The 19,739-nt window shown below is 37.0% G+C and overlaps 1 protein-coding gene and 1 long non-coding RNA gene across 14 annotated transcripts in view; one reads left to right on the plus strand and one right to left on the minus strand.

The window, feature by feature from the left end:
• The window catches only part of TCF12 (transcription factor 12), a 372,042-nt gene that overhangs the window by 266,182 nt on the left and 86,121 nt on the right, over positions 1–19,739 (minus strand). The gene's annotated exons all lie outside the window — the stretch shown is intronic.
• LOC146406345 (uncharacterized) lies at positions 11,098–17,362 on the plus strand. The gene is made up of 2 exons (XR_014810886.1): positions 11,098–14,025; positions 15,841–17,362. It is a non-coding gene; the product is annotated as an uncharacterized LOC146406345 (long non-coding RNA).

A 19,739-nucleotide genomic window follows, 5' to 3' on the forward strand; every position in this document is an offset into this window, starting at 1 on the left:
TACCACTGACTCTCTATGGTTGCTTTCATGTTACACTGCCAGGGTTGAATGGTCACAACACAAAATCCAATACATTTACCAGGCTCTTTACAAAAACAGTTTTTCTTCCATTGTTCCAAAAGATTATCATAGAAGTTTATGCCCTCTTTTACAATGACAGTATTCAAATACCTGGAGCATATTCATCCCATTTGCTCTTAGTCTTTCTACTCCCTTTATTAGCTACTACTCCCATGCTAAAGCAGCTCAAATCCTAAACAAGCCCTTCTAGACACCTCACTTAATAAATGCCCCTCTTAAAATATGAAAATGAATTCACCACCCCCTACAAGATAACCGCAAAACCATTAGCAACTATGGTTTTGATACCACATCTGATCACACAGCTTTAAGGTTTCATTTACTTCTTTAATGTTTAATTTTTTACAGTACTTTAAAAAAATAATAATGTCCATATACTAGTTTTGTAAACAAAAACACTGATTAGACCCCAAGCCTCCACATGTTACAGGTGTGGCCCTAGAAAAGACAGAAAGACCCAAAAAAAAAAAAAAAAACAAAAACCTACTTAGGACAAAAACTGAGAATGTTGTTGGAGATTATTTCTCACATTCCAGCTAAACTTTCAGTATGGCAACCAAAACATTTTTTTTTAATTCCCCAATAACATAAATATGATATTTAATGCCTCTATATATCAACAGAGAAAGGAACCTCAATATCCTAAAAGAGAAGGAAAACCACCTGGCACTGTGCAGTTTATTCCACTCCCACCTGCACAAACCACAAATAGTAACCTGCTCTCCTTTCAGTTCAGAAATCCCATAAAATGAGGGTATTACTATTTCTATCTACCAGTCACATAACCTGACAAGAGGATCAGCCAAAAAAAATGATTACCAGTTTCTAAGATTACTAAAAGAAAAAAAGAAATTTAAAGCTATTCATAATCATACTTCTTACCATTACAGGCCAACATCCCCCCCCAATACAGTATGCCAAATATAAGAGCTCATATCTGCCACGTTTCAGTCACTGCGGCAGAGTCATAGAGAAGCCAAAGCCACATCTTTTTTTCCCATAATTCCAAGTAGTTATTTTAATGCTTATGTTGTTACCATTGCTAAGAATTGTTTTATTATAGTTGATTTACAATGTTAATTTCTGCTGTATATCAAAGGGACCCAGTTATAAATTTATAAATTCTTTTTTTCACACTATCCTTCATCATGTTTCATCAGAAGTGACTAGATATAGTTCCCTGTGCTATACAGCGTGATCTCATTGCTTATCCACTCCAAATGCAATGGTTTTCATCTAACCCCAAACTCCCAGTCCTTCCCACTCTCCCTTGGCAACCACAAGTCTATTTTTCATGTCCATGAGTTTGTTTTTTTTCTATAGATAGGTTCATTTTTGCTGTGTATTAGATTCCAGATATAAGTGATATCATATGGTATCTGTCTCTTTCTGACCTAAGTATGAGGGTCTCTTTTCGCTTCTTTACCTGTCTTTTTATCTTATTGTTTTTCTATTACTGTGGTTTCTGAAGCTTGGATTTCATTCCCAAATTGTCTCCTCATGAATGAAGAGAATCCTGACACACACCTGTATACTAAGCCTCTGTTGATACCAATGTTTCCTATCCCACCACTAGTCTAACCTGCAACAGTCAAAGGCTTACTTGTCTTCCAATTTCAGTATGACACTCTGACTTTGGCTTGCCCCTCAAAGCTAAAAATACTTTAAACATTTTGCCTGAGCTCTTGGTTACTTACACCCTTCCCAATAGCTAATAAAATGCTCGACTTTCCAAATTTGAAATCTTAAATTTTCTTGAAAAATAAAACTGAAATGTTTGTTAGCATGAGTCTGTAATTTTGTTCCACGTGGAGCAAAAAAAGAAGCAGAAAAGATAATCCCCACCCTCAGAATGCTCTTAATCTCATTAATGAGAGAATACATACTGAAAGGAATAAACATAAAATCAGTATAATACTACATAAATTTTAAAAAAAGCAAGGTGTTATGTCTTTTACCTCCTCAATCTACCTCATGTAATACAAAAACTAAAGCTTGTTATCCTTAATTTCAAAAATAAGAGACTGTTACTCTTGATTTTGAAGCTCTTCACAAACATAGCCATACTAGCCTCAGCATCTTAGCTACACTTACTCATCCTCTTTCATGAAGTCTTCCTTGATTAACAAGAAGAAAGCTTAGCATTGTTCCACCTACACCTAAGTCCCCAAATTCCTTCATGTCCGCCACCTGAAATAACATGCTTTCCTAACTGCCCATATAGAAGATAAACCACTTAAACAGTCTATTTATTTAGTTGAGTACATTTCCCAAGTGATCTTATTCAGTTAGTTGGCTTGTATTCGCTTTGAGTAAGACACAAAGGTTCTCTATGTTGCTTATTTACCTTAAGTTGCATGTATATGTGGAAATGTAATGTGTAAGGCAAAACATAATCAATGGAAATTAGGCAACCAATTAAATAATAATAGGTCTTCCTTTAACTACTTCAATTGAATATGACTGAACTTTATAAACTGTTGAGTTTTTTTAATAAAAATAATTTTAATTCCTTTGTCAAAGCAAATGAATTAAATAATACTGATACGATGTTCAAGGTATCTGGTTACTACATTTGTAACTAAAAGGCATGAGAAAATACAACTCCCTTTAGAGGCCGTGAAGAAACATATTTAACACTGATCACTAAAAAACTGTATTTTGGCCAATGCTGGCCACTACATATTAGAAATCTGCCTTCTTTCTCCTTAGATGGACTCCTAAAATTCAAGTTCCTACTAGACTATCAAGCCTCTTCCTTTTTAACAGGTTACCAAACTCTAAAAACACTTTGATCTTGATTTCCTACTAAAGGCTCACTAAAAAGAGTCAAATTATCTTCTAAACCTAGTCAGTATAAGCCTTCCACCTCATTTAAGGTTTCTATCCTAACACCTGAGAACACAGAGGGTTTCTCGCCCCTCCCCTCGACTGAAAAGAATGAATACTCACCAACATCAAAAGTAATACCTTTGTTGTTGCTATTGTTGTTTCAATCTGTTTTGTTTGGTTTTCATTTTGTTTAACTTTGTTTTTCCCAATGACTACCTTTTTCAAAGATCTTTGGACTAGAATGCAAATTTTAACAGCAATACCTCAGCTTCCTACTGGGTAATCATTGCACTCCCTACAGTTTGCAATATACAGAAGCTGCCAAAATAATCTAGTTGTCCCTTGCCTTCTCTCCTACATTGTCTTATCTGACAAATCCTTATTGTGGGTGAGGGAGAATAAAATTCTGTTTCACGTATACGTAAGTATGTAATGTGGTCCTCTCAGAGCCACTGGGATGAGGTTCAGTCCAAGGAATGGTTTGTGAAAATCTACAGAGTAAGTCTGTTCAGGCAATAAATCTAGACCTCATAATTTCTGAAGCTGTTTCCAGTTTTCTGCTGACTCTTAACTGTCTAAGCAACTCTGCAGTGAATATCTTTGTATATCTATCTTGACACATTTTTGCTAGTATATTTAAAGTAAATAATGTTGGTCTAGAGGCCTAAAGCAGGGTTCTATAAGCTTTTTGTTAAAGGGACAGATAATTATTTTTGACTTCTAGGGTCATATGGTCTCTGTTGCAACTACCCAACCCTGCCTTCTAGTGCAAAAGTAACCATAGACGATACCAATACAGACAAGTGTGGCTTTATTACTTCAACACTTTATTTACAAGAAATAGGCAGTGAACCAGATTTGGCCCTAGGGGCGAGGGCAGTAGTTGGTGCTACTATACTATAGGTAATAGATAACTAAATGTCCTTGCTAGGCTGAAAGTTACATGCTTTTGACATTTTTATTGATACTCAAATGGATCATTTTTTAAAATAGAGACATGGACCTCCAAATAGACGCTCCAGAGAGAGCACCCATGATTTCCGTGTCAAGGATTGTGACAAGTCTGAGATTTTGACCTACTTGTAAATTAACTATGTAGACGGTCACAGTTTCATGGATGAAGGCACAAGACGTGAGGCTCATGAGTCAGAGATAAACTACCTTAGAGTCACATCCTAGCAAGTAGCATGAGCAATAGCATATATCCACTAGACCCCCTACCCCCATATCCCATGGCAGTGATGTGGGTAAGCACAAATGGATGTCTGCACACACACAGTGAGTCTGCAGGAAAGGAAGTCGGAGTTTAGACAGCCCACATCTTTTACAGTATGCAGTGAGTATGCCTGACATTAGCTCTGAGAGAAACATTATCTCTATTATACTGAACAGTAAACACACCTGCCTTTTGTTCTAAAGATATAGTCTATTTTCCAAGGCTATTTACTATATAAGCATCCTTCAAAGGAAAGTTAAAAACAAAGGCAGTCAGTGCCTCTACTTGCAAACATGAGGAAATGTAAGAGGCCCTTAGAAGTTACCTCCAACACTACGTGTCTGTTGTTTCTAAAGTGTCTTGGACTTCTGGCAAATTTTTCCAAAGCATTCCATTTCATCAACCAAGCTGATTAATCTAATGGACAAAGGAAGGTCCAAACCTATTTAACTTGTTCTATGCATTGTAATTAATGATGGATACTATAAACAGGACCCAAGTAGCAAGAAGAGGCAAACTTAAGAGTGTTGACTTCTACCAGATCCTCTACTCTATAGAGTCCTAAGCTAAATCAGCTGAACAAATCTCATAAATTGTGATGATCAACCTTAGACATTCAAATGGCTTTCTATGTGTCTAAAAATGACCCTTCCACTTAGACTTACTCCAGGTATAAGAATATATATAAGCAATTACACAGTTTCAGCCTTGTAATCTGCCTGGCTCACAAGGATATCTAAGGAAATTCTACCAAACATAACAACCCTGGCTAGTAACCTGAGGCCTTCTAGATATGTGTCAGTATCACTGATCACTTCAGCTAAAGTCAGGGACCCATTTCATGACACCCTAACTCTATCCTAGGGATAACCTGGCTGCAGAGTAATGAAGCAGTCCAAGAGGTTCTCCTAAGTAATCAAGGTTAGCCTAATTTGAGAGAACTCTACAAACATTTGAAAACTATATATAATGTTTCATTAAATACCTGAAGGTCCCTTACAACCCTCCTTATGTGGCGCAAGTCACATAGTGGTGCAAGTCATGCACTGTGTTTTTGGTAAGGAGTCAAATTAACATCTGGCTTCTGCACAGAAGTACAATGCTATGAGCACTGGGAAAGAGCTGTTCACAATTGTTGGAAGTCCACAAGAGAGACCTAAATCAGTCAAGGGGCACAGGTTGACAAAACAACAAATGTGCTCTTTTAATAGGCTGGTGTGCCTTACAGTTCCCAGCTTAGTCTAAACAACTGAGTCTAGGCCTTATTTTTTGGAGAGACTGTCTAAGCAAAGTCAGTCCAACCTGTTCTGTTTGTCTAAGTATCAGCCAGATGGCATCCACCACTTCATGGATTGACTGAGCAATGGCTGCTGGAATGGGGGCAGGGGAGGCATCTGGAGGTGTTGACAGGTGTTGTGTGTGGGAGGTACAGGAGTAGGGCTATCCCCTGCTGTTTCCAACAGACTTCTTGGTAAGGTTAAGAGGAATGACAATCGAATCATGGTTAGACCCATGTGGAGATGAACAGCAAACCAAGCACTCAAATTTAAGGCAGTTGCAACAGTTCAGGAGCACTGCACTGGAAGTTTTCCTTCTGAAGGAAGTTTCTGAGGCAGTTCTGACAGAAGAAGACCACTAATGACCCCACCTTACCTCTGCTTGCTTTCCAGGGCCTAATATATTCCCCACCTAAGAGCCAGGAAAAAAAACTAGTGTTCCTGTTCCAGTAACTAAAAATTCAACTTTTATCTAATAATTTCCTCCTCAGATCCAGACTCTTCAACTGGAAAAGTGCAAAAGACACAAGCATTTTCTTAAAAAATAAAAATTTCAGAGAACAATTACATGCCCTCTCACTCTGACATGCAAGCCATTATAGGGGGAACCTGGAAATCTGTTTACTTGACCAAGTGGTCATTATTCTTATTATCTAAAACCCAAGAATCTAACTAAAGAATCTAGGGGGAGAATCTAAGATCCTTTAAGATAGGCTGCCACCCAAAAGGTGTACCAACAAGGTGGTCATGGGACTACCTTTACGTTATTAAAAAAAAAAAAGAAAAAAAAATCAGGAGTTACCTGGTGGCTCAGTGAACTAAGGATCTGGCATTGTCACTGCTGTGGCTCAGGTCACTGCTGTAGCATGAGTTCAATCCCTGACCCAGGAAATTCCGTGTGCCAGGATCCCCCCCCCCCCAACAAAAAAAGACCTATCATGCCCAGGAATTTTCAACATGGATCTGTGTAACTCCCTACACCTTTCATCCTGATCATTGTCCAGAAAGCAGCAAAGAGAAGATTATCCCTTTCTTAGGTTACCACTATTCAGTGACCAAACCACTTACTAAGATATGTGAACCAGAAGGAAGTAAGAGAGAGTCAAAAATGTTTTGAGTCAATTATTTTTACCATTCCAACACCTAATAATACTGGATAATGCCCCTGGATGACTGGGAATGTAGAAGGTCCACTGAATATCTTCACTATCAGCCAGCTGCTAAGTGGCTCTGGAGATTAGAAGCATACCACTGTCAAGATCATTTTTCACAGAACTCGAACAAAATATTTTAAAGTTTCTTTGGAAGCACAAAAGACCCAGAATAGCCAAAGACAACCTGAAAAAGAAAAACGGAGCTGGAGGAATCAGGCTCCCTGACTTCACACTATACTACAAAGCAACAATCATCAAAACCATATGGTACTGGCACAAAGACAGAAATATAGATCAGTGGAACAGGACAGAAAGCCCAGAATTCAACCCACACACCTACAGCCAACTAATCTATGACAAAGGAGGCAAGACTATATAATGGAGAAAAGACAGCCTGTTCAATAAATGGTGCTGGGAAAACTGGACAACCACATGTAAAAGAATGAAATTGGAACACTCCCTAACACCAGACACAAAAATCAACTCGAAATGGATTAAAGACCTAGATGTGAGACCAGATACTATAAAACTCTTAGAGGAAAACAGAGGTCAAACACTCTCTGACATAAATGACAGCAACATCTTCTGAGATCCACCTCTTAAGAGTAATGACAGTAAAAACAAAAATAAACAAATGGGACTTAATTAAACGTAAAAGTTTCTGCACAGCAAAGGAAACCCTAAACAAAACAAAAAGATTTAACCCACAGAATGGGAGAAAATCTTTGCAAATGAAGCAACTGACAAGGGATTTATCTCCAAAATTGAGAAATACCCTCTGCAGCTCAATACCAAAAAGACAAACAATCCCATCAAAAAATGGGCAGAAGACCTAAACAGACAATTCTCCAAAGAAGACATACAGATGGCCAAAAAACACATGAAAAGATGTTCAGCATCACTCATTATCAGAGAAATGCTATTCAAAACCACTATGAGGTACCACCTTACACCAGCCAGAATGGCCATCATCACAAAGTCTACAAACAGTAAGTGCTGGAGAGAGTCTGGAGAAAAAGGAACCCTAGTACACTGTTGGTGGGATTGTAAATTGGTGCCACCACTGTGGAAAGCAGTATGGAGATTCCTCAGAAAACTAAAAATAGAACTCCCATTTGATCCAGCAATCCCACTCCTGGGCATCTATCCAGAAAAAATCACGACTCGAAAAGACACATGTACTCCGATGTTCATTGCAGCACTATCTGCAATAGCCAAGACATGGAAACAACCTAAATGTCCATCGACAGAGGAGTGGATCAAGAAGATGGGGTACATATACACAATGGAATACTACTCAGCCATTAAAAGGAACAAAATACCGACATTTTTAAGCAACATGGATGGACCTAGAAATTATCATGCTAAGCAAATTAGTCAGACAATGAGACACCAACATCAAATGCTTTCACTGACATGTGGAATCTGAAAAACAGACAGACGGAACTTCTTTGCAGAACAGATGCTGACTCACAGACTTTGAAAAACTTATGGTTTCCAAAGGAGACAGTTCGGGGGTTGGGGGGATGAGGTTATGTTGTGGGATGGAAATCCTATAAAATTGGATTGTGATGATCATTGTACAACTATAAATGTAATAAATTCATTGAGCAATAATAAAAAAAATAAAGGAAAAAAAAGATGCACATATTTTGACATGAACTACACAACACAGATCTAGTTATAAGAGCCACAATAGTGTGGTCAGAGTTGTCTGATCAGACTCGCATAACAAGATTACAACCTGTAAAAGTGTGACAACATTACAACCTGTAAAAATGTCAGAAAGCATTGAGGCACTATCAATGGCTCCAAAAGGGAATCAATGGTTTAATTTAAATCTGCCAGCAGCAGATAGGAACAGCAACCCACATAATGGGACCTCCATCACTGCAAGGCAATAGGGTCCATTTCTGGAAGGAGCCACAGTCCAGAGTATAGTGGTGGTCTCTGAATAAGAAACGAAGAGTGATTTATTCTGTGACCAATACCAGCCTCCTATACCTAACCATATTTCTAGAGATGGTGGCAGGTATAAATTGCTAAGGCATTTAGATCCTACTGAATTCATTTAGAGGGCAACGTAACTCTTTTATTTTTAAATATTAATACCAAACACCAAAAATTATATTCTTTACAATTAAGATGTCAACTTAAAAATATACAAAGAGTTTTCGCAGATTAAAAAAAAAAAAAAAGGGAGTTCCCGTCGTGGCGCAGTGGTTAACGAATCCGACTAGGAACCATGAGGTCGCGGGTTCGGTCCCTGCCCTTGCTCAGTGGGTTAACGATCCGGCGTTGCCGTGAGCTGTGGTGTAGGTTGCAGACGCGGCTCGGATCCCGCGTTGCTGTGGCTCTGGCGTAGGCCGGTGGCTACAGCTCCGATTCAACCCCTAGCCTGGGAACCTCCATATGCCGCGGGAGCGGCCCAAGAAATAGCAACAACAACAACAACAACAAAGACAAAAAAAATAAATAAATAAATTAAAAAAAAAAAAAAGTCCCAAGAACTTCTCTATTATGGTATCTTCTCTATACTATGGAAAAAAGCTTGTAATTTCAGTACTTCAGGCTTAATTACTGATAAAACATAGGACTTCAAAAAGGTTTCATCTTACTGAAAATGCCTAGTTGTTGAGCCCATTTTCTTGTTGCAATATTCTATTATCACCAAAGTCATAACAATGCCTGGTACACAGCAGGCACTTAATAGTATATATTTGCTAAATAAATTAAAATCAGAAGCCAATTTAAAAAAAACTTTCTCTGCCTTTCTAATACACTCCAACCCCACCTTACCCTAGGCAGACTAAATGCCTCGAAACAATCAGGGAGAAGATCATGTATATGAAAAATGCAAAAGAGAAAAACATATTTATTTTTTTACTTTTAACTAATAATACCGAGTTTCACAAAGAAACAAATCTGAAACATATATAGTGCTCTCAACGTATTTTTTGAAGTATTTATTTGCAGAAATTCTCAGTTAAAGTAAGTCAAGCTCCTGCCCATGCTTGGAAAAGAAGCAAGAAAAGTGATATATTTATCCCAGAGCCATAAAGGAACTACAAAGAAGAATGAGCAAAAATAAAGAAAATACACCAGTTTCAACAGTATTCCTGTGGAGAACACTGCAACATGCCACCCAATCCCTCTTAATGAATGACTCAACGGCCCAGGTTTGAGGAGAACCTGTGCTACAGAGAGCACCTCTGCCCAAGATGTGCCCCTTCCTGGGCAGCCCACATCCAAGGACAGATCCATTCAAAACTAAAGGCCTGGAAATATAAGACAACTCTGAAGGGACACTCCAGCAACTGCATACACAGCAGGGAGGTCAAGGATGTCACTGGAAGTTATTCACAACGCATCTTTTCCCTCAGTCCAATCCTACTTTTTTCCACTCCTTTTCACAGATGTTGATGCCAAGCGTGATCACTGAACATCCTCTAACCTAAACTCTATCTCAGGCTTTCCATGGAATCCAATCTGCAACAATTCCCCAAATTCACACTTAGAGATTTGTAGAGCACACAAGAGTTAAAATATCTATAAAAGTTTTCATTTGTACACTGTGATAGATGGAGAAACAATATTGTAAGTGAAAAGGTTAGTCTTCACTGAACCAAAATATTTTCCTTTAAAAAAAAAAAATCAATAAACTGCAAGTTATGAACATGTTAAAGATCTCAGTGTCTACATGTATTAGCATTGTTTCCCAGGTGGGAACAACACTTCTAAACCCAAATAACAGTAAATGAACATATTAATCTAGTATATTAAACATCAGGTTATTCATGATCTTATGTGATTTTCTTTTTATTTTATTTTTTTGCCTTTTGTCTGTTTGAGGGCCGCACCTGTGGCATATGGAGGTTCCCAGTCCAGGGGTTGAATTGGAGCTGCAGCTGCCGGCCTACACCACAGCACAGCAACACCAGATCCGAGCTGCATCTGAGACCTACACCACAGCTCACAGCAACGCCAGATCCTTAACCCACCAAGCAAGGACAGGGATCAAAACCGCAACCTCATGGTTCCTAGTTGGATTTGTTTCCGTTGCACCACAACGGGAACTCCTGATTTTCTTGTTTTATTTCTAATCATAATACAAATTCTCGATATAAGTATTCTAATTCTCTAATTAAATTTCAGAAAAAATATTTCTCCTGTTAAGATCCCTACTTAAGGGAATAGTTACCTGAAATGTAAAAGCAGAATGTAAACATTTAGAAATAATATAGACATCATAGCATCATTTCATATAAATCTCATGCTAAGTAGCAAAGCTAAAATACTTTGTAATTTGAGTTAATTACATGGAGAAATATAGGAAAACACTTTCTAGATCCACTTTCAGAGCTAGCTCTCAAAATCAAACTTCTCTTAGAAGTCCTTGAAGTCGTAAAATTCTTTTATTATTTAAAAAAATTTTCTTAAGTATAGCTGATTTACAATGTTGTGCTAATTTCTTCTGTACAACAATGTGATTCAGTTATACATATAGACATGTCTTTTTTTCTGATTCTTTTCCCATATAAGTTATCACAGAATATTGCAGAGTTCCCTGTGCTATACAGCAGGTACTTGTTGACCATCCACTCCATAGACAATAGTTGCATATACCAGTCCTAAACTCCCACTCCATCCTCCCCGCAACATCCCCCTTTGGTAATCATAAATTTGTATTCAAAGTCTGTGAGTCTATTTCTGTTTTATAAGTAAGTTCATTTGTATCACTTTTTTAGATTCCACATGAAAGTGATACCATATAACATTTATATTTCTGTCTGATTTACTTCACTTAATATGATAATTTCTAGGTCCACCCATGATGCTGCAAATAGTATTAATTCACTTTTCTATAATGAGTAATGTTACACTGTATAGATGTACCACATCTTTATTCATTCCTCTGATTTTTTTATTTAACTTCTATGGAGTATAGCTGACTTACAATGTCGTATTAGTTTCAAGTGTACAGCAAAGTGAATTAGTCACACATATTAAGATATCCATTCTTTTTTCCCATATAGGTTATTATAAACTATTGAGAAGATTTTCCTGTGCTATACAGTAGGTTCTCATTAATCATTTATTTTACACAGTAGTGTGTATAAGTTATTATCATCCCCAATTCTTCCCTAACAGTTTAACTTATGATAACCCTAAGATTGCTTCTGAAATCTGTGAGTTTGTTTCTGTTTTATAAGTAAGTTCTTTGTATTATTGTAAATTAGATACCACATATAAGTGGTATCATATGCTATTTGTCTTTCTCTGTCTGACTTACTTCACTTACTATGATAATCTCCAGGTCCATTCATGGTGCTGCAAATGGCATTATTTCATTCTTTTTTATGGCTATTATTCCATTATATACATGTACCACATCTGCTTTATCCATTTCTCTCTTGATGGGCATTTAGTTCCTTCCATGTCTTGGCTGCTGCAAATAGTGCTGCTATGAACATAAGGGTGCATGTGTCTTTTCAAATTACGGTTTTCCCCAGATTAATTTCCAAAAGTAGGATTGCTGGATCATACGGTAGTTCTATTTTTAATTTTCTGAGGAACTTCCATACTGTTTTCCATGGTGGTTGTATCAATTCCCATTCCCACCAACAGCATAATGTAAATTTCTCCACACCCTCTCCAGCACTTATTTGAGGACTTTTGATGAAAGCCATTCTGACTAGGGTGAGATGATACCTCACTTTAGTTTTGACTTGCATTTCTCTAATCATTAGTGATGCTGATCACCTTTTCATGTGCATTTTAGCTATCTGCATGTCTTTTTTGGAGAAATTTATTTAGATCTGCTCTTTTTTTGAATTGAGTTGTTTGTATTTTTGATATTGAGCTGCATGCGCTGTTTATATAATTTGGAGATTAATCCCTTATCAGTTGCTTAGTTTGAAAATATTTTCTTCCGGAGTTTCAGTCATGGCTCAGTGGTTAATGATCCTCTAACTAGTATCCATGAGGATGAGGGTTCAATCCCTGGCCTCGCTCAGGGGGTTAAGAATCTGGCATTATCATGAGCAGTGGTGTTGGTCGCAGACACGGCCAGATCCCGTGTTACTGTGGATGTGGCATAGGCTGGCAGCTACAGCTCTGATTCAACCCCTAGCCTGAGAACCTCCGAATGCCACAGGTGCAGCCCTAAAAAGACAAAAGATCAAAAAAAAAAAGGAAAGAAAGAAAAAAATATTTTCTTCCATTCGGTGGGTGTCTTTTTATTTTCCTTTGCTATGCAAAAGCTTTTAAGTTTAACTAGATCCCATTTGTTTATTGTGTCTTTATTTTCATTATTATTTTCATTATTCTAGAGAGTGGATCCAAACAGGTATTGCTGTGATTTATGTCTAAGAGTTTTCTGTCTATGTTTTCCTCTTGGAGTTTTAAGGTATCCAGGCTTACAATGAGGTCTTTAATTCATCTTCAGTTTATTTTTGTGTATGGTGTTAGAGACTGTTCTAATTCCATTCTTTTACATGTAGCTATCCACTTTTCCCAGTATCATTTAGTGAGGAGACTACCTAAAATTAATAGAAAGCCTTCAGACTCTTTGCAAATATCAGAAAGGAAAGTTAATTTGTGCCAACACAAGAAATAAGGAAATGTAAAAATGTAGGTGATGGGAGAAAGGCATTATTTGGCAAACCAGTCGGTTTCCTTGTTTCTTCAACATTTAATCATTTTGAAAAGATAAAATGACTACTATGGTGAACACAATTTTTATTAAACATTTTATACAGTGTCTATACTGAAGGTTCAACCTGATTCCAAAAGAAAGCCAGCACAAACTCAAAAGCCATCCTCCTTTATATTAAGAAGGATCCTAGGTTATTTTCCAGTTCCCAAAATCTCTAAAAAAGCAGAAGTTCATGGCTCTATATGCCCAGCTCTCCAAATCACAGCAGTATGACCAAATAAAAATGAACTGTCAGAAATTCTACTTTAGGGACTATAACATGAGGAACATCTGAGGAGTTGTCATCCAGAAGGATTGTTAACCATCCTTCAAAATTAAGAATGTTTCCAAACTTTTCCCAGAGCCACATCAGCCCTATCCGTACACCCCAGTATCCAGGTGGTTCTCACCTGCCCTGGAGCTGTTCTTAGATAATCAGCAAATCAGACAACAGCTACTTTCCTTGCTTTTGCTTTAAAAACAGGGGAAAAAAAAGACTTCCCTTTTAAAAGAGATTTGCTTTGACCAATAATGACTTGAGAACTTTTCTGCAAATAAAAGTGAATTGATTCTACTATGCCTCTCCTTCCTCCTATTCTTTTGTCCAGTCAGTGATAGGGTGGACTTGCTTTAAAATTTTGCTTTTATGGGAGTTCCCATCATGGTTCAGTGGTAACAAAGTCGACTAGAATCCATGAGGACCGAGGATCGATCCCTGGCCCTGCTCAGTGGGTTAAGGATTCGGCGTTGCCGTGAGCTGTGGTGTAGGTCACAGATGCGGCTTGGATAGGGCTTTGCTGTGGCTGTGATGTAGACTGGAAGCTACAGCTCCAATTTGACCTTTAGCCTGGGAACTTCCATATGCCACAAGTGCAACTCTAAAAAGCAAAACTTTCCCTAAAAAAGACACGTGTACCCATATGATCACTGCAGCACTATTCACAATGACCAAGACATGGAAACAACCTAAATGTCCATCAACAGATGAATGGATTAAGAATATGTGGTATAAATACACAACGGAATACTACTCAGCCATAAATAAGAACAAAATAATGCCATTTGCAGCAACATGGATGGAACTAGAGACTCTCATACTGAGTGAAGTAAGTAAGAAAGAGAAAAACAAATACCACATGATATCACATATCTGGAATCTAGTATACGGCACAAATGAACCCTTCTGCAAAAAGAAACTCATGGACTTGGAGAGCAGACTTGTGGTTGCCAACGGGGAGGGGAAGGAAATGGCATGGACTGGGAATTTGGGGTTAATAGATGCAAACTCTTGCCTTTGGAATAGATAAGCAATGAGATCCTGCTGTATAGCACTGGGAACTATATCTAGTCACTTATGATGGAGCTTGATGGAGGAAAGTGTGAGAAAAAGAATGTATATATGTATATGCAACTGGGTCACTTTGCTGTACAGTAGAAAATTGACAGAACACTATAAAGCAATTATAATGGAAAAAATAAAAATCACTTTTTAAAAAAGCAAAAAATTTAACAAATAAAAAAATTTTAAATAAATAAAATTTATTTGTATATTGGTCTTTCCAGCTATTCATAGACATGTGCATTGAAGCAAAAATTGGGAACACCCAACATGCACATTCACAGCTGAGGCTAAACAAGGCCTTGTTTCAGCTCTCATACTATAAACTAGTATCCTTCTTGCAGACTACTTAGGCGCTACGTTTATTGAATTTCTGTCCTTTTTTGATGACAATTTTACTGCTGAAAATGGCTTCCAAGCAATTAGTGCTGTCCAGTTTCTCTAAGCACAAGAAAGTCATGATCTGCTTTATGGAGAAAATATGTGTATTGACTATGCTTATTCACGCATGGGATAGTGTTACTGATCAAGAATTTGCTGTTAATGAATCAATAAAATACATTAAATCAGGATTCTTTAAACAGAAAATCACATAAAACAAAGTCATACATGATCAGTTAATGAAATGTTATAACCAAAGGCTTGCAGGAACCCAATCCTGCTTTTCTCCTAGGAACAATGGTTCAGTTCGGTTAATTCAGTGTCTGTGATGACTATATAGAACATTACAACCTTGAATGAGAAGTGATAATAGTTATCCATTACCCTACACCATACTACCTTCAAGATTATGTTAACCCATGGAAAGTGAGAATTTGCTTAGAAGTTTTCAAAAATGAATGAATGTTTAGCTTAGTAAAGGTCAAAGTGTAAATTGGTCATAGATTTTATATGTGGAAAACATTTTCTTTTTCAAACTTTACTATACAGACGAAGGCGTATTCTAAATTAAAAACGAAAATTAGGAAGTTTAGTAAAAATTGTGAAATGAAACATTGTTAAATTTTTTTCTTAAATAATAACTTGTACCTGACTTCCACCTCACACAAAAACCAATGTAACTGAACAACCACCAAAAAAAACCCCAATGTAACTAAAACTAAAACTTTATTTTCAGTCAAAAACAAATTCCTCAATTTTGGTGCAATTCTCCCTTTCTGTCTATTTTACCTCAATAACTTCTATTTTTACATCACAGCCACAGCAACACCGGATCCAAGCCACATCTGCAACCTACATTACAGCTCACAGCAACACTGGATCCCTGACCCACTGAACGAGGCCAGGGATCGAACGTGCACCCTCCTCATGGATACTAGTTGGATTCATTTCCACTGCACCACTCCAAGGGAACATAACATAATAAAAGCCATTTATGACAAACCCATAGCCAATATAAAACTCAATGGAGAAAAGCTGAAAGCCTTCTCGCTAAAATCTGGAACAGTACAAGAATGCCTACTCTCACCACTTTTACTCAACATAGTATTGCAGGTCTTAGCCACAGCAATCAGACAAAAAAAAAGAAAGAAAGAAAGGAAAGAAATAAAAAGTATCCAAACTGGAAGAGAAGAAACAAAATTTTCATTAAATGCAGATGGCATGATAACTGAATATAGAAAACCCTAAGGACTCCACAGTAAAACATTAATAAAGGAAATTAAAGAGGATTCAAAGAAATGGAAAGATATCCCAGGCTCCTGGATTTGAAGAATTAGTATTGTTAAAATGGCCATACTACCCAAAGCAATCTAAAGATTTACTGTGATCCCTAACAAATTACTCATGACATTTTCCAAAGAACCAAAACAAATAATCCAAAAATTTATATGGAACCATAAAAGACCAAGAATTGTCAAAGAAATCCTGAGGAAAAGGAATAAAGCAGGAAGGCATAACTCTCCCAGACTTCGGACAAGATTACAAAGCTATAGTAATCAAGACAGTGCGATATTGGTACAAAAACAGACATAAGGATGCTGCTGAAGGAGTTAGGTTATTTTCAGTCCTCTCCAACTATACATATAACTTCCATAAATATATGCATACAGGTTTTTGTGCAAACATAAATTTTCATTTCTCTGGGTTTAATACCCTAAAGTGGAATTGTTGGATCTTTATGTAATTTTACGGTTAACATTATAAGAAACTGTCCAACTGTTTTCCAAGTTATACCTTTTTTGTGATTCCCCAAAAAAATGTTTCACTGAGCTACATTCTCAACAACACTTGGTATCGCCAAAATTTTTTTAAGTTTAGCTGTTTTAATGGTTATGTAGGGGTATGTCACCATGGTTTTAACTTGTATTTCTCTAATGGCTAATTATGTTGAAAAAAACTTTAAATCTGTATTGCCATCCTTATATACTCTTTGATGAAATGTCTGCTCAAACTTATGCTGGTTTTTAAATTGGGTTGTTATTTTTCTCAATGTTGATTTTTGAGAATTTTTTTATTTTGGATACAAGTCATTGGTGAATATAAACTAATTTCTATCAAGCCTTTTTCTTTCTTATCACTGCCTCTTGTAAAACAAAATTTTTAATTTTAAAATGTCTTGGAGTTCCTGTTGTTACTCAACAGTAATAAACCCGACTAGCATTCATGAGAATTCAGGTTCCATCCCTGGCCCCCCTCAGTGGGTTAAGGATCTGGTGTTGCCATAAGCTGTGGTATAGGTTGTGTTTGGCTCAGATCCTGTGTTGCTGTGGCTAGAGCATAGGCCAGCAGTTGCAGCTCCAATTTGACCCCTAGCCTGGGAACTTCCATATGCTGCAGGTGCAACCCTAAAAAAGCAAAAATAAACAAATAAATAAATAATAAAAATAAATTTAAAAGTCCAAATTATTAACTTTTAAGAAAAAAGTTGCTTTTTATATAACATCTAACATTTTGCGTTTTATGTAACATCTAAGAACCCTCTGCCTAACCTCTGATAAGAACGTTTTCTCCTAATTTTCTTAAAAAGTTTAACAGCTTACCTGTTACATTTAGGTCTATGATTGATTTTGAGTTAATATGTGTAGAAGATGTAAGTTTTAAAAAAGCTCATTTTTTGCAAATAGATGTTTAATTATTGCTACATAATTTTTTTGTCTTAAGAAGAGTAATTTTTTCTTTTTGTCTTTTTAGGGCCACACCCCTGGCATATGGAGATTACCAGGCTAGGGTTCCCAATGGGAGCTGTAGCCACCAGCCTATGCCACAACCAAAGCAATGCCAGATACAAGCCACATCTGCAACCAACACCACACTCACGGCAACATCAGATCCTTAACCCACTGAGCGAGGCCAGGGATTGAACCCGCGACCTCATGGTTCCTAGTCAGATTCCTTTCCGCTGCGCCATGAGAGGAACTCCAAGAAGAGTAATTTTTAAAAAAAATCACTTGATAAGACTGTCCTTTACTGACTGCATTGCTTTTACACTTTGCCATATTTCCTCCATATTTTCCTCAGTATTTTATTATGTTCCACTGATATAAGTCCCTATCCCTCCACCTATCCATATTACTTTAACACAATACCATGGACTTACAGTAATAACTATTAAAAAAAGACAAGAAATTGTTTTAGATATTCTATTCCTTACATTTCTATATAAATTTTAAAGTCAGCCTGTCTACATCTACAAAATACATCACTAGAGTTCTGATGGGACTTGTGATAATCTGTAAAGTGAATTGGGAAGAACTGACATTTTTACTGTTTGGAATCTACCACATGAACACAGTATGCCTCTCTATATTTATTTAGGTCTTCCTATATTTCTTTCATTACTGTTACTAGATTTCAACATAAAGATCATGAATTCATGTATATCATTATAGTTATATCAAAGTTTCTCTTTTTTTTTTTTTGGCTTTTTAAGGCTGCACCCAAGGCATATGGAAGTTCCCAGGCTAGGGGTCAAATCGGAGCTACGGTTGTCAGCCTACATCACAGCCACAGCAATGCCAGATCTGAGCCATGTATGTCTGTGACTTACACCTCAGCTCACAGAAGATCCTTAATGGACTGAGCAGGGCCAGGGATCAAACCCGCATCCTCATGGATAGTAATCGGGTTCGTTTCTGCTGAGCCACTATGTGAACTCCCCAAAGTATATCATTCTTTTAAAACTATTGTAAACATTATTTTCCCATTGTACATGGCTAATATACAGAAATCCAACTGTGTGTGTGTGTTAATTTTGTATCCTATGACCTTGCTAACTTTTTCTAAATCTTTGAAGATTTTTGGGATTTCTACACAGACAGATCATTTTGTCTGCAAATACTTTTATTTCTTCTTTCCAATCTATAGGCCTTTTATTTCCCTTTGCTGCCCTAAGAACAATGACTAGGACCTCCAGTAAAATACTGAATAGGAAAGGCAAGAGTAGACATCCCCGCCTTGTTCTCGTTCATGTGAGAAAGCATTCAGTCCTTCACCTTAAAATATAACATTAGCTATAGATTTTCTGCAGGCTTTTTGGTTGTGGTATATTATTCTTTTTATGGACGGCGGGATTTAATTTGCTAAAATTTTGTGGAGGATTTTTGCAACTATGTTCATGAGGTGTACTAGTCCAGGTTTTCTTTCTTTCCTCTTTTTCTTTCTTCCTCCCTTCCTACCACTTTTCCTTTTTTCCTTCCTTTACTGTCTTCTTTCCTTCCTTTACTGTCTTTTTTCCTTAATCTACTGTCTCTATCTAGTTTTGATATTGGGTTAATACTGGCTTTAAAAAGAGAGTTGGGAAGTGTTCCTTCCTCTTTTAGAGGTGGGGGGGTGGTTTAAAAAATACAGGTATCTCCCTACTTTTCAAAAGTTTGTATGTCACTTCACTTTTACGAAAGATCTGTATTATTAGTACCTGTCTTCACTAACCAAAAAATATCTGAAGAGTGTTTCACTTCTATGAAAACTGGTAATTGCGTCTTCAATTTACACTATTTCTCCTTACAAAAAGTTTTACAAGAACACTCTACTTTTGGATAATGGGAAACCCATAATGTTATTTCTTTCTTAAGTTTTTGGAAGATTTCACAGGTAAAACCATCTGGGACTAGTTATTTCTTTTTTAGAAAGTTTTCAACTATCAATTATATTTTTTAAACAGCTTTAAGACTAATCACAATAATCTTTTCCTCTTGAGTGAGTT

This window comes from Sus scrofa, chromosome 1 (assembly GCF_054392235.1).
Source record: "Sus scrofa isolate SSC_HxYL_T2T_F1_AM1 chromosome 1, Sscrofa_HxYL_maternal_Yorkshire_Landrace_v2.0, whole genome shotgun sequence".
In the NCBI taxonomy this organism is placed as follows: Eukaryota; Metazoa; Chordata; class Mammalia; order Artiodactyla; family Suidae; genus Sus; species Sus scrofa.